Raw genomic sequence first — 14754 nt, forward strand, 5'->3', positions numbered from 1 at the left:
TTAATGCGGAAAAGTTGTATATTATACCTAGATAAAGTATTGGATACTGCACATTCAGTATATCGTAGTATACATCCATGTGCTAATGTGTGTGTGAGAAGAAGAAAGACAGATAGTGTAGGAATGAAAGCCAGGCCCACTCCCACAGATGAACACATTATCTACATCGGAAGGATATTTCAAACATTTCCCCTTGTAAAATTCTCCATTACGTGGGTCAATAGAGGGCAATGGGAGAAGAATAAATACCCGCACCTCTCCCAAAGACTGCAGCCCTCTCTGTTGCCTACACACACACACATACACACACACACACCCACCTCGGCTGACACTCGCTGTCAGCCCATCTGATTGCCTGTTAGGGAATCTCACCCACCACGACAAGTGCCCTTTTTCGCCAAGAACCATTTTCCCCGCCATGTCAGATATGGGGATATTAATGAATGCACAATGACAGTACTTAGGGAGCCAAGCAGCGATCCTGCCTCCGCAGATTTACCCGCAGGTCACTTGTGCACGACAGGGGAAAAAAAAGAAACTACGGAAACAAACAGGTGCGAGTCAGAATCTCATCTCCTCTCCCAGATTAAAAACTCATCTTTCAAGGCAGAGTAGTATTATTGAGGCTGATTCTCAGGACTTGTCTATGCAAATAGAGGTGTGATTGGACATGTGAAGGAGTGGGGGGTGGCATTGTCCCTCATAGTCCCGCTATCCAATTACCTCTGTTAGGATAACTGAGAGAGAGAGGGCCAAAGGTTGCCTCTGCTCATTAAAATTCATTCATGTACACACATACACACTCACCATGTGTTTGCTATTTGGTCAATTTAAAGTAACACATATTTAGTTTTTCATGCTGTACTGGACGATTTGCATCATTTGTTTACATGATAGTTGTATTGAAATCATAGTCTCTGTCCTCCTTTTAACCTTTGACATAACTTTTGAAGACAGTTATGAGCTGTTTTATATTTATGTATTGCCATCAACTAAAAAGCGGAAACCTATCTGGGTTAATATGTATATAATCATGCAGTACGTGAGCATTTGTGGATGGCAACATTAAAAGTTGGTTTGGGAATGGGTGGAGAAGTTACAGCATGTTTGCTCCACTGATCCACCACAGCTAAATAAGACTGAGCACCTCTTTGAAAAGGAAATACACGCTCACCTCCGTGTATGTGATGTAATGTACAATGAGGTGAAACTTTGATGAATTCACAGATCATTAAAGCGCCGCTTCTGATGCCTTTTTAATGAAAAGCCCCCCGATAGAGCAAAGCCAGCCAGGATAAAACGAGGGAGATTTTATCTGTCGTTGTTTCCTCATTAACCTTAAATTATGCAAACCAGCACAGTTCATATTCCAGCTCGTGGACAGCCCCCGTTCGCTCGTTCTTACAGTGCCCCCACCCCACCCCCGTCCACCTTCTCTCCCTGATAGCTGAGCACTTTCATGTTGCCTCCAACAATCCGAGGGTCATGTCTGCTTTTCATTGCCACCGATTCCTCTGCTGCTTTCCTCTGTAATGAGCTCTGGTAAGCTGACAAGGTCATATGGCACAGACACATGGAAATATATTTTCTTTTTCTATGTGCACACTGAATGTGTTTGCACAGGCTCATTTTCCCAGCTTTAGACGTGTGCTTTAGTGTGTTTGTATGTGTGTGTGGAAGCACATCAAGCCACAGAACTGCCACCAAGGTCGATGTAAACAGAGACTCATTCATCCTTGTGCACACATTTCTCTAGAATAACCCCACTCCCTTTCCCTGACACTTCAGGTTCCTGATCAGTTCTGCTATCAGATGGAGGTTCCACTGCAGGTGTGGCATACAGCTTCGTAACAAAGTATACATATTTATCTGGTCTGCTGCCATCATTGATTCTATCTGGATTAATGGGGATTAGTATTTCTCACCAAATCAGACGACACCCTGAGGCCTGCATAATGGTTAGCGAATGCAAGTTCCTATCAGAGAGTAATATAGGTATATGTTCTGCTGAAGCCATACATTAACGCTTACAGTGGTGGAATGGATGACTCTTATTTTCCTGGTCATCATTTCTGTTGGTTATGATAACATTATACTCACCAAAGTAATAGCTGATATCTGAGATCTGAGATGAGGTCAGACCTGACCTAAGCCACTTATTGTGCAGGCAAAACTGAAAGTGAGCAAACTCTCTAATGATTCCTCATTGTTGACGCTGAACCAGGAAGTTGGTTTTGCTAACTGTGATGGATGTTTATGATGGATAATATGTGTAATAAGTTGACTAACTCAGGGCTTTGTCATTGATGTCCTCCTGAATGGTCATCAGTGTGCATGTGTTTTGAGCTTTGTTGTAAATATTTGTAGTGATGTTGTCATGTTTCCAGATTTCAAATCTCAACACTGTTGGCAATGTAAAGCTTTCTAGTGGCCAAATCTCACTGCTCTTAAGGTACAGCTTAAAGGAGCTATTTATAAGTTTTGCTATCACTACATAGCAAACATTAGCAGTCACTTATTTGGTGCCAATAGATGTCTCCAGCGTTGGGAAGCAACAGTGATATTTTGCTTCTAGTTCTATTGCTTCTTTGCTTCTACCTATTTTAGCATGCCAACCAGCTAGCCTTGGCCTGACTGGTCTGTCTTGTCACTTTCCAGTAGCAACTTAGAAACCTAGCAACTGTTGCATCCAGACTGCCCTGAAAAAGTAGCGCTGTACATAGAATGTATTATCACCTTTTGTATTGTAAACGCAACAATAGCTAAAGCTCTTTGAACTCTCTGCCACATTCAGCAGCAGAGAAAAAATTGCAAACAGCATCCTTGACTGCAGGCTAATCATTGTAGCCAGCGACTTTGTCGGCCTTGCCAGCTGAAATGATAACTTTCATGACTGAGTCAAAACTCTGACTCCAGCTGACTTTTTAATGTTTTAAGCTGACTCATTTCTAACATTGAGAACCCTGTAAAAGGATCCTTTAAAAAAAGCATGATAGCCACATACATGATCTAATTCTAAAAGACAGGGTTTAAAGCTGTGCATCTAAGGCAAAAAGTCAGCACCCTCAGCATGATCCATATAGAGCTCAAAAATAAAGAGCAGCACTGGTTTTGTATTGCCTTTGTTTTGTTAGCCTTTGTATTAAGGTGCAGTATTAGTAATAAAATTGTAATATAAACGTTATTCACTGTAACATAATCCTGTTGGATGCTGCTTGGAAAAACACTTGGACAAGCAAGCAAAGTAAAAACACAAAGGAGGATTTTAACTGCTCTCATTGTTAAATATAGTATGTTACCATGTGATAGAAACACCGGACATTAAATATTAGCAGGCATGGCATTTTACAAGCCACTACGGTATAAAGGAATTAGTGTCTACAGATATAGTAAACACTCGGACCACACAGCAAAATGACCCTAATTTACCTGTCAGATCACTGGATTAACGTGTCTGTTCACCCACTGTTCTTCATGAGTCATTTCACTGTCATTCAACAGAGAGAAGGAAAATAAGAATTTCAAATCGGGCCTCTCAAGCAGTGAAACAGCTGTCAATTTGCCGTCTTGGTGGAGCTTCGAAGCGACAGCAGCGAGCTGGGAGATCCCTCCTGTCTTCCTCCACCTGGATCCATCGCTCTTGATGCACACTTCCAAGGACACCTGACAAACTCTGTGGTGGAGTTTGATAATGTAGGCAGCGATCCCGAAGAGCCCCAACCAGCAGCTGCTTAGGCATCCGCTCAGGGAGAGGTGTGTGTGTATGTGTGTGTGTGTGTGAAAGACACATAGGAGAAAGAGCATCTATTTAATAGAGATAGTGTTTATGTAGATTTATCAAGCGATCCAAAAACAGCTTGTGTGTGTTCTTAATTTGTAAACGAGATGATCCCAGGGGGAGTGGGTCACTTTTAGAGAAAAAAAAAAAGTCATGGGACAATAGAGAACAAGAGAGTTAAAACACCTACAATACAATTTAACAGGAAGCTCATCATAAACAATGCTATTTTTAGCACTTCTAATATAGAAGCAGAACACTGCCACATTTGATGTGACAGTTAAGCCTGTTCTGTACATATTTAGTACCACCTGCTTAGCTGCAGGTGACGCAGTAGTACAGTAGTTAGTTAGATGTTATTTGTTGTGACATGCATTTCCAAGTGCCAGCCACACAGGAACTTGAGACACCAAAGACACAGTTGCAGTGGTGTAACAGTATTTAGCAGGAAAAACATCACTTCTCATGTATACATTGCAAGCAAAGAACTTTGTCTCCTTCCCAAGCTTTACAAATCAAAAATCTGCCCCCATAAAAAAGTTTCCCTCCCTAAAAGCAAAACTCAAGTAACAATGGCCATAGTATAGCCCTTAAACGAACAGTTTGGGAAATATGCTTATTCGCTCTCTTGCTATAGCCAGGAGGCAATTAGCTTCACTTAGCATAAAGACTGGAAACACAGGGAAACTAGCCTCCTATCTGTCCAAAGGTAACAAAATCCACAGCAGCACCTCTATAGCTCAACAGTACAAAAGCCTAAGTGTAATTTTGCGATTTTAGACGGACTTATGTGCCAGACTATTTATTGGTCGCGTACCACATGGTGCTTAGTCCCCGGCTTGACTGAATGTCATGAATTGTACTCTACAATCTGTTTTGAAATATAAAGAAATGAATCAGACAAAGTAAAGATTTCACCTTCCTAATCAAGGAACATCCATGAAAAATGTCAATTTTTCTATAGTGAGCTGCTTTTCAGGCATTTATAATGTCTGTCTAATTTTACATCAGCCCATTATAAGAGATCCTTAATGTGTGGGAGGTGCCATGTGGAGGCCTCCCCAAACAAAATACTCCATGGTTTGACTGACCAGCAGGCTATTATGTCAATGAAAGTGACATAGTGGTATCGATGGCAAAAAAGAGGAAACAATAGCAGAACAGATCAGTTTAAATATTTTACAACGTGTATTGATGGATGTTGATATTCTCAAAAGAAGTGATGGCGCTCATAAGCTGCCGGTCCCTGTCTGAGAAGTTTAGGATCATGTTGTGGCATCGCGTGGCACAAAAATTATGACTTAGAGTCGTACCACAGGTGTGCTGAAGCAGAGCATGGCAGTTTGTCAGATCTGGGGAAAAACAACCACATAAAATGAACAGTTCCATCACTTTCCTCTCAAGGATAAAAAAATCCATATGGACCCTCTGCAGAGAAACTGTTAGTCTGTGCTGCTGCCTGACAAGGTCAGAGTTTGGTTATGGAGACCTCAACAGCTGATGGGAATTATTCAACAATGAGTGGTCAATTTCAATAAACTGATTAAATGGCTAAATTTCTCTTGAAGTGTTCAGGAGCCAGAAAGGGAAAAGACAGGCTGTATGCCGTCTACATATACAGTATGTATGTGTGTGTGGGAGTGTGAAAACCGAGCCCTCTTTTCACCTCCCTTCACACACACACCCCCCTCCCACCACGTCAGAGCAGCAAATGACATTTCATCAAATATTTATGAAAAACAATCTCCGAACAGCGTAATTAGAGGCCGGGTTTAATGTCGGCCCTAATCCTTGGGCTCCTATTTCGCCGCCGTCCTCGCTGTGCGGTTATGGGAGCCAGTGCCGCAGTGTCTACAGCCAAATGGGCGGGCCAATGAGCACCCTGCCTGAGTTATGTCATGTAGAGCACCTCGTCAGTGCCTCACCTATGAAACAATGTTTGATTTCTCCCCCCTCTCCCCTTTCTACTGTCATTCCTATTTATCTCACTCCTAGATATGCATAAGGCAGCCGCATTGTAATGTGCTGACAAGACATGCACACATGCTTGGCAGCAGCCACTACATTTCCCCTGAATGGTTTGCAGAAGAAGAGCTGCTGCTGAGCGCATTATTATATTTTCAGGTTATTAATTACTTTCCAATTACTTAAACAAATATGCTACATTGAGTGCCTAATTTCCCTGCTAAACTGCAGCAGATGGATGTGGCTTTGGCTTACGCCGGCTATAGCCTGGTACCTCAGCATAAAAGAAAGCACGGAGACGGAGAGGAACATCATGCACTAGCAGCTCCTGTCTGCTGTCTTAGCTGTAGCACATTAGTTAATTAGTGAACCCTATAGCAGGGCAGCAGGACTTGTGTGTTTTCTGCGCAGCCTAGCAGAGAAGCAGCCGTTATTTATTATTCCTGGACTTTGAAGAAGAGAAAGTTGTGGTGATGTGACCCTTTGTGCTCAGTTTTGCCAAAGCTATATATTTGTCATAAATTATATGTAGCTGTGATGACTGTTTATCGTCACAGTGTTCTTCACATTAGCGTTTAGTGAATGTATGCATATACCACATGTAGCAGCAGCCCGCGTTTGTGTTTGTTTGCTCATCTATTTACCCACACACTGACTCTCGCGCAAAACAGGAGCCAAACTCTTCAGTCACATTTAAAAGCCTAATGGGAAATCTCTCCCCTAATTAAGATGCATGAATAATTCAAGTGGTGGCACGCTAATTAGTATTCCATCAGTCCTCTGTGGCGATGACGGCCTGTCGAGGCACATCGCAGCTAGTTACAGCCCATACGCGAGGAGGACGGCTGAAGTGAAGGAATTCAGACACCTTGAGAGCTGCTTGACAGAGTATCCTATCATTACTGAAAAGAGCATGACAAGCTTCCTATTTTCCCCCTTTGCTATAATCAACAACAACACAGACCCTCAGTGTGCAGAGAATCTGGTGAATAAGATATAATTTGAGAGGAAAATGAGCCTCGGGAGAATGACTTTTTTTTTCCCCATACATCTAACTCCAGCCAGGGAAAAGCAATGTTGCATTTATTTGTCTGAGCTTCTGTAGTTTCCTAGTCACCCTGGGTGTAGTGAAACTTCCATATACACATCGAACTGCTTTAAATGCATGATTTAGCAGTGTTATGGCCCCGCAGTTATTGCCTCTCTCTCAGAGGGGCCGTTTAATGCTAGTAAAAGCAATAAAGAGGTGTTAAGATGGAAATTAAGTCTGGATAAATCACTGAGGTTAACTCTGCTTTGGCTCACAATTACAGCCAGCCTTTAGTGAAATTCATTTCTTTATTTACAACAAGAGTATTAACCCGCGTATGGAAATGTGCTAATGTAGCTGTCATACTGTATAATCCCTCACTGTATTGTTTTCACTGCAAGAAGTCTGACCCAATGTCATCTGTAATTTAATTACAGCTAGTTATTGTAATGAAACGCATTAATTATGACACAAAATGTATGAAAAACAGTTCAGCAGTAGCTTCTGTCAAGGCCCATGGTTGTGGCACAGTATTTGAGGATTCACCGTTTTGTTGCCATAAGGCACACACACACACACACACACACACACACACGGAAAGAAGAAAGGCTCCTGTGAGCTCTTGCCTATGTGAGTGTATGTAGCCCCGGGGAGGCAGGCTGAGGTTTTGTGGCGTCTTTGTGCTGGGTTTAACCTTGGCTCTGGGCTAAACACACAGGGAATGTTCTGAGAGGACCTTCAGCCATCAGCAGCGGCTTTTCATATACTGCTCCACTCCTGTGGGAACGACGCCACAAACACAACTATTGATCCACTGTCATACTCTCACACACTCCTCCCCTTGGCGTTTCTCTTTTCTCTTAGCCGCCTGGGTAGTGAGTGTGTGTGTGTGTGTGTGTGTGTGTGCGGTGTGTGTGTGTGTGTGTGTGTGTGTGTGTGTGTCAGCCAGGCTAAAAAGTACTCTCCAAAGTGGTCACAGATCCCATGATGTGGTATTGGGGGTATTGATGTGTTATTGGTGTCGTGTGTATCCTGTGGGCTTTGACTTTTGCATTATGTTTCTGTTTATTTTCATCTATTTTTTAACATCTATTTATAACCATCCATGCCCTGCAGTGGATGTGGTCAAAATATGAACTATGATCATTTAGACTCCATTATATGGAGACTTCCTGGAAAACAGTGAATCATTCGTGGTGACCTCATGTTGATTATTGCATTACTTTTCCCCCCTTTTAAAATGTTTTAATTCAATAATTTTTTTGGTATCACGCTACTCCACTTCTCCTATAGAACAAATCAATTCAAGTGTCATGACGCTTGTATGTGCTATATTACCTAGAATATATTACCAACAAGAAATGCTGTTAACACTTAACTTTAGGTGTCTGTAAACAATATCCAGTGATGTTTCCTGGAAAAAACAATGTCATTTGGTACTGATTACAGCAAACAGAGAGAAAAAATTTATTTATTTCAAATTTTTCTACCTAGTTTTATTGAATTTATGTTTTGTGGTTGAAGCTCCTTGTAAATCAAAGTAGATATTCATTGATTATTATTTTTTGCACAAACTTTTTTCATGGTTTAATTCTATGTTTGCCTTTAGATACATTTTTCATTTTTGCATGTTCAGCAGACCTGATGTGCACTGACTAAAATACTCTCTACTGTAGGTTACACTAACAGCAAATTGGATTCATTAAGTGTAAGTGTAATAATTTAGCACTGTCTCAGTTGTAGTTCATTTCCTGAAAAGCTTCTAGGAAGATATTAATAGTTAGGAAATTACAGAGAGTCACTGAAATGTCATTCAGAGCACTTTAAGAGCACTTTTTTTGTTAATGTGTTAATTAGAGAACAGTTCTTCTCTCCCCTATTTAGTTCAGAATAGATCAGAGCAGCTCTGATTTACTTCGTGTCGGTAGATGGAAATTACTCAGTCCCATAAAACCAGACACCTAAAATAAGACAGACAGAAGCAGCAAATGCAGATTTTAGTTGAGAGTTGCCAATCAAAAATATTCTGCGACCACACACACTTACCAAGATCTATGACTGCGTCCAATGATGAATCAGAAGTTTTTCACTCAGATCTGAAGGAGGATTTGATTAACAAAAATATTAGCATATACAAATTGTGGGGAAAGTATGTAATGATTTTCCATCTATTTTAGTGGACACACACTTAACAGTTGAAGCAGGATATTTTGAATGAAGACTGTGTGTGCAGGTGGGTAAAAAGGTTTCCTGTGCTTCCCTTCTGTAATAGCTTCTGTCAGCTTTCATGTCACCTGGATATACCTGCCTACTCCTCTATTATCCAACTGCCAGCTGCACTAACCTGCTTAGTCTTTCTGCACCATCATTTCTCCATCAGCAGCCTACCACACATTACTTTCACCACACCAAAATAGCACAGGTATCATAAAGAATTTAATAATGACAATATCTTTGTAGTGAAAATTCTTCTTGTCCGTGTGATATGAAAAGTAAATATGTTTTTATTTTCACTTCTCTTTAACCACTTCTCTCAAACTTTTTTTTTTTTTTATCACGACCACCTGACCCACAGGTACACTTCAGGAGCCTCAGACTGTGAGTCAACCTGTGCATCAATAATGTAATAAACTCAGAGGATTGTAAGTGCACAGGGAACGTTTCAAAATATGGACAGGGGAAATCCTGACAGATAGTGAGGCAGAAAAATAAAAGTTAGAGAAGGGGAATCAAATGAGAAGGAGGAGAAAAGAGTTGAAGAGGGAAAAAAAATAGATGGAAAGAGAAGGAGAAAGAGGAGTGTGAGGGACTACGATGAATCGCCTCCACATCCTCTGTGCGCTGAATAAATAGCAGACCATTTCCACATCATAAATATCATCCCCGCTTAATGTGCTGAGCTCCAAGGTGGGCTCAGACTGCGCTGCCCTGGGGGGGTATTTTGAGGAGGGGGTGGCGCCTGCTACAGGAAAGGATCCCTTTACCTGCAGCCTCGGGAGACGGGGCGAAGGGCAGCTTAATCCCTGAAGCGGGTACCATATCTGTCCTGGTCCCAGCGGGGCAGATGTGCTCCAGATGCCAGGATGGACAAAAAGGGGCATTAATCATTTTCAGCCTGATGACTCTCCCCTTCATCGCCTCAACCTGGATGTGTGTGTATATTGGTGTGTGTGTGTACGTGAGAGAGAGGGAGAGAGAGAAAGAGAGAGGGGGAGAGTGAGTGAGAGACATGCACACACATGCAGCACTACAATTCCTTGTCATAGGACTGCCAAGAAGGCCAATCTTTTGGGAGTGACTGTCAGAATGTGAACAAAAATAGAAGATATTGTATAGATACACATTTTCTATCTCTTTTATCCCTTTTGAATGGAGACCTCTCGTGTTGAGCAAGTCGGTGACATTGGACTCCGATACGTCCTGACGTGCAGAGGGTTGAGCTCATTTTTCTGGATGTCAGGCCTTGTCCCCTCTGATGAATCCTGGGGCCTGAGGCCTGGGCGGATTGGCTTGCGCACCGGCTACAGGCAGGTGATTGATGACTGGAGGAGTAGTCTTCAGCTTTGCTCTGATTTCCCCCGACCAGCCTATCTGACAGCCCCAATCGCCAGGCGGACATCTGAATCGGGCCCTCCGCCATCCAACGCCACAACCACTGGCAGGTCTCACAGCTTGAACCGCCTGCGCTGCCCTGTGTTTTGAAGCAGTGGAAAATCTAAGCTATAGAAATGCCTGCGCAATGAAAGGCTGTGGTGTATTACACCCACGTAGACATGAAATAACAATAAGCTGGCTGTTTTCCACATTCAAGAGCAATTAAGATGGATTTTGTAGTATATCTGGGGTCCCATTCAGACTGGCTTCTCTCAGCATCCGCTTGGGCGAGGAAAGCAGTGAGCCAAAGCCTCACTTCACAGCCTAGTTTGAAGCCCCTGCATCAGCTATTTGGATGAATGTTCGCCTTGGAACACACACAGGTGGTGTATCGCCTCCTCAATTAGCACCTTGTCCAAAAGCCCCCCATGTCCCATTCCCTCCCACAGTACGGGTGTGAAATTTAAAATCCTCCACCAGCGTGATTGCTCTTCTCTTCAGGGCCCCGCGCTGCTGAGGCAGCATAATGACAATCACCACAGTGGCCCAGGATGGCAGTGCTACAAAACAGAGGTGTTTACTGGGGCAAGAACCGTGAGCCAAACTCAACAAGGAGCAGAGGCAAGACAGCGACTTAACAGTGAAATTAAGTAACGTACTGTGACTTTTAGATGAGTCATCTGGTTTTCCTCCGCGCCAGTCCCGAATGTCTGTCTGTCTGTCTGCACGAAAATACCCCTCATTTTCCTCCCCTCCGCCCTCCTCTCATTTCAGACTCCTCCCCACCTCCCTGTGTCCCATGGCAGCTTGCCAGGTGGGCAAAGTTGCGCCTGGCAATTACCGCCCACCCGCCTGGGAGCGAGGATAAACGTCTGCTTGGTTTGAAGAGGCGTGATTGGCTGCGCCTGTCCCTGCTGATGGATGGCTTTTTGGGTACCTTTGGGCATCTCAGTGGAAGAGGTAGCAGATGATAGTGGGTGAGGGTGGCATTTTCTTTTTCAGTGTTTTTTATGGAGGCATTTTTATCTTTTATTCAAAACTGGAGCCGCTATTACTCTCTGGTTTATTTCTTTCAGCCCTCAGATCTGTCTAACTTTGACTCTGGAGGATGTAAACAGCACAAAAAAATATCAATCACACTTTAGAGCTTGATTCACAAAAGAAAAGCCCCCCCCCTGATGTTACCTCCATTAGTTGTGTGAAAATGCCATCTCCCGCTGACTTTATAGCATTTCAAGCGGACTCATTTTAAAACAAGAAACTTTAAAAGTGTGTTAAATGTGTGTTTGACGGCTGCATACCTGGTGGAAAGGGGGGTGCAGTGGCTGGTATTGTCGCCTCACAGCAAGAAGGTTCTGGATTCGAACTGTGGTTTGGCCTTTATGTGTGGAGGCCTGCATGTTCTCCCCATGCCTGTGTGGCAAAAGACTTGCAGGTTATGTTAAGAGGCAAGTCTAAATTTCCCATAGCTGTGAATGTGAGCATCAGTGGTTGTTTGTCTCTGTACATATGATGCCCCTTTGATAGGCTGGCCACCCATCCAGGCTGTACTCTGCCTCTCTCCCAATAGCAGCTGGAATTGGCTAGCCCACCAACTATACTCAAAGGAGAAGAGGTATAGCTGATGGATGGATGACTGTATACATTGTATCATGCTGCAGCACTGAGGTTAAAGCTGCACTGTCCCAGGACAAAAAGTCAGCATCCTCACCAGCTGATGCGTGTAGCTGACTTGGAAATCAAGAAATAATGTTGTTCCTGTGTAGATAGTTAGTAGTTGTAGTATTAATCAGGAAAACAGTAAGATATGACTTGTAATTTAACATAACCCTATTTAGCTGCTTAGCTTACATAACTGTTCATATAGCCAGACATAATGACATTTGGAACAGACACTGGAACTGTTTTGTTTAGTTTTTTTCCTAACCTTATTGTTTTTGTGTGTTTTTAAAATGCTACAGTCATACATTACAAGTATCTCTTTTATTAAAGCATCAAGAACACTGGTTCCATAGACTGTGCACACGCATCCCTAACCAAATGGATCGTCTCATTTCTTCTATGAACACAATCCAACCAATCGTCTTCCCTAGCCCAGGTGAAGCCATTAATTCCTCTGCTGACACCTCCACTTTTTCACCTTCAGACGCTTATACAGCCAGGCCAAACATTTGTCATGTTGTTAGCATCTTTCTGACAGCCCACAGGAAGCGTGGGGTCCTGTTTCCGGGCCCCCAGACCCCATGGGCAGCAGCGCCAAGTAGCAAATATTATTAAATCATAACCTGCAGCTAGATGAAGATGAGAAATAGGAGGAGGGGAGATAGAGGGAGAGGGAAGAAATGCACCCTTCCAGCCAAGCCCAGACACATTACTATGGCAGTCTTCCCAGTGTCCTGTACATCAGAGTCCAATCAAATATTCTATTACATTATTCTCCAATTTCTGCCCCCTATCAGCCTCGGGGGCCCAGGGGCCTCGCTAGCACCATCGGCTCAGGAAATGTTTCCTCTGCAACCATCTGTGGTGATAGGAGGACATATTGGAAATCAAAGCAGGAACAGGAGGAGGGTGCAGAGGGCAGATCCCCTAGCTCCTCTTTGGCCAGGAATTACTGTTCCATGGAAGGAAGTAGTGAGGAGAGGTGACTGTGTACACTGCATACACACATGTGCTTACTGCACTGTACATACATGTGTCAATGCATATGGGTAAACATTATGCATACAGAAGTGGAAATACAAGCCAGCACATTTTTCTTTTCTTTTCTTCTTTTCTTTTTTTTTCAGTTTGAACTACGTGGTGCTGTCATATTCCCAGAATCCCAGTTGTCATAATTTGAAAATGGAGATGGAGACAGTCATATGGGACTGCCCACACATTTCACACACAGCAAAATAAACTTTAAGACACACAGGCCAGGATCAACAGAGTCAGACATCTTCAAGCTCAGGAATCAGACAGCAGTGACGAAGCCCAGAAATAACAAGAGAACAAAACTGTCGGCAGAGGCGAGGTCAGAAAAATAAACACAGCAAAACTGAAAAATAAGAAAATACTGATGGGTTGATGCCAAGACGTGAGAAAAAACAATCTTGAAAAAGCCATAAAGGCTGGCGAGGACACCCAGTGAGGGCTCTCGCCAATTAATCCATCCTCTGCTCCTCTGCTCGAGCTGCCCACTGCCTCCCTCTGAGCGGGGTTTACTGAGCACTCTGTAATCTTCCCCAAAAAAATCCCCCTTCAGGAGACACTTCCTAAGGCCTTGACTCGTATCTCTGCAATACAGTTGGTTGGCGTCGTGGTCCCGGCTTAGAAGCACAGCTGCCGAGATTTTGACTGCTCGCTGAATAAAATCAAGAGGTGTCGTTCACTGCAGGAGGACAAATAGTTTGGAAATCAGTTGTTAACAGGCAGAGTCCTGAAAATGTACACTTTGTTATTTCAATACAGACTTATTCAAACAGGATTTAAGAGATGCTTTGTCCATTTGTCTCAAAAAGTATCTTTATACCACCCACGCACGACTATAACATCCTGCTTCCTCTATCTGAAAGCTACATATTGTAGTTCTTTATTGATATTTGGGAATTCACTATTGACACTAAATAAACATTCTAATATACTATTGTATGTTTTATTACCACCTGGAAGCAATATTTTAACAGTGTTCTTTAAAGTTATGAAGTCCTAGAAGCCCAAGTAACACTACTAGGAAAATTCAATTCAATTCAATTTTATTTATATTGCGCCAAATCACAACAAAAGTCATCTCAAGGCACTTTTCATATAGAGTAGGTCTAGACTATACTCTTTAAAATAGGTATTTACAGAGAGAAACCCAACAAATCCCACCATGAGCAAGCACTAGGCGAACAGTGGCATGGAAGCAGAACCAGAGCAGAACCAGACTCGGGGTGTGCGGCCATCTGCCTCAACCGGTTGGGTTAAGAAGGAGAGAGAGAGGGGGGAGGGGGTAGAGAATAGCAAGAGAAGAACATAGCATAACACAGGTTCCATATAATGTAAGGTGATGCCAATAATACAGTAGTAGTAATGATAGTAGTGATAATTAAAGTATTAACTGCTAATTTAACACTAATTTTAATTATAGCAGCAGGTGTTGAGTGGAGTTGTAGGCACAGAGACTTGTCATCACAGTCAGACTCTACAGCTCCAGAAAAGTAAACCAACCTAGCTACCTGCCTGCAAAACTGAACCCAGGTAAAAGAAACCTACACATTTCCCCCAACTCTGGCACAACTGCTACACTACCAAACACTCCACTTGTGCTGCTACAAATTTGATGTTTGAATTTGTAGTAAAAATATAAAATGTGTTGATTTTCACCTTATTTATTATGATCTTATTAGGATCATATACACGC

Source organism: Lates calcarifer, linkage group LG12, assembly GCF_001640805.2.
Source record: "Lates calcarifer isolate ASB-BC8 linkage group LG12, TLL_Latcal_v3, whole genome shotgun sequence".
Classification (NCBI taxonomy): Eukaryota; Metazoa; Chordata; class Actinopteri; family Centropomidae; genus Lates; species Lates calcarifer.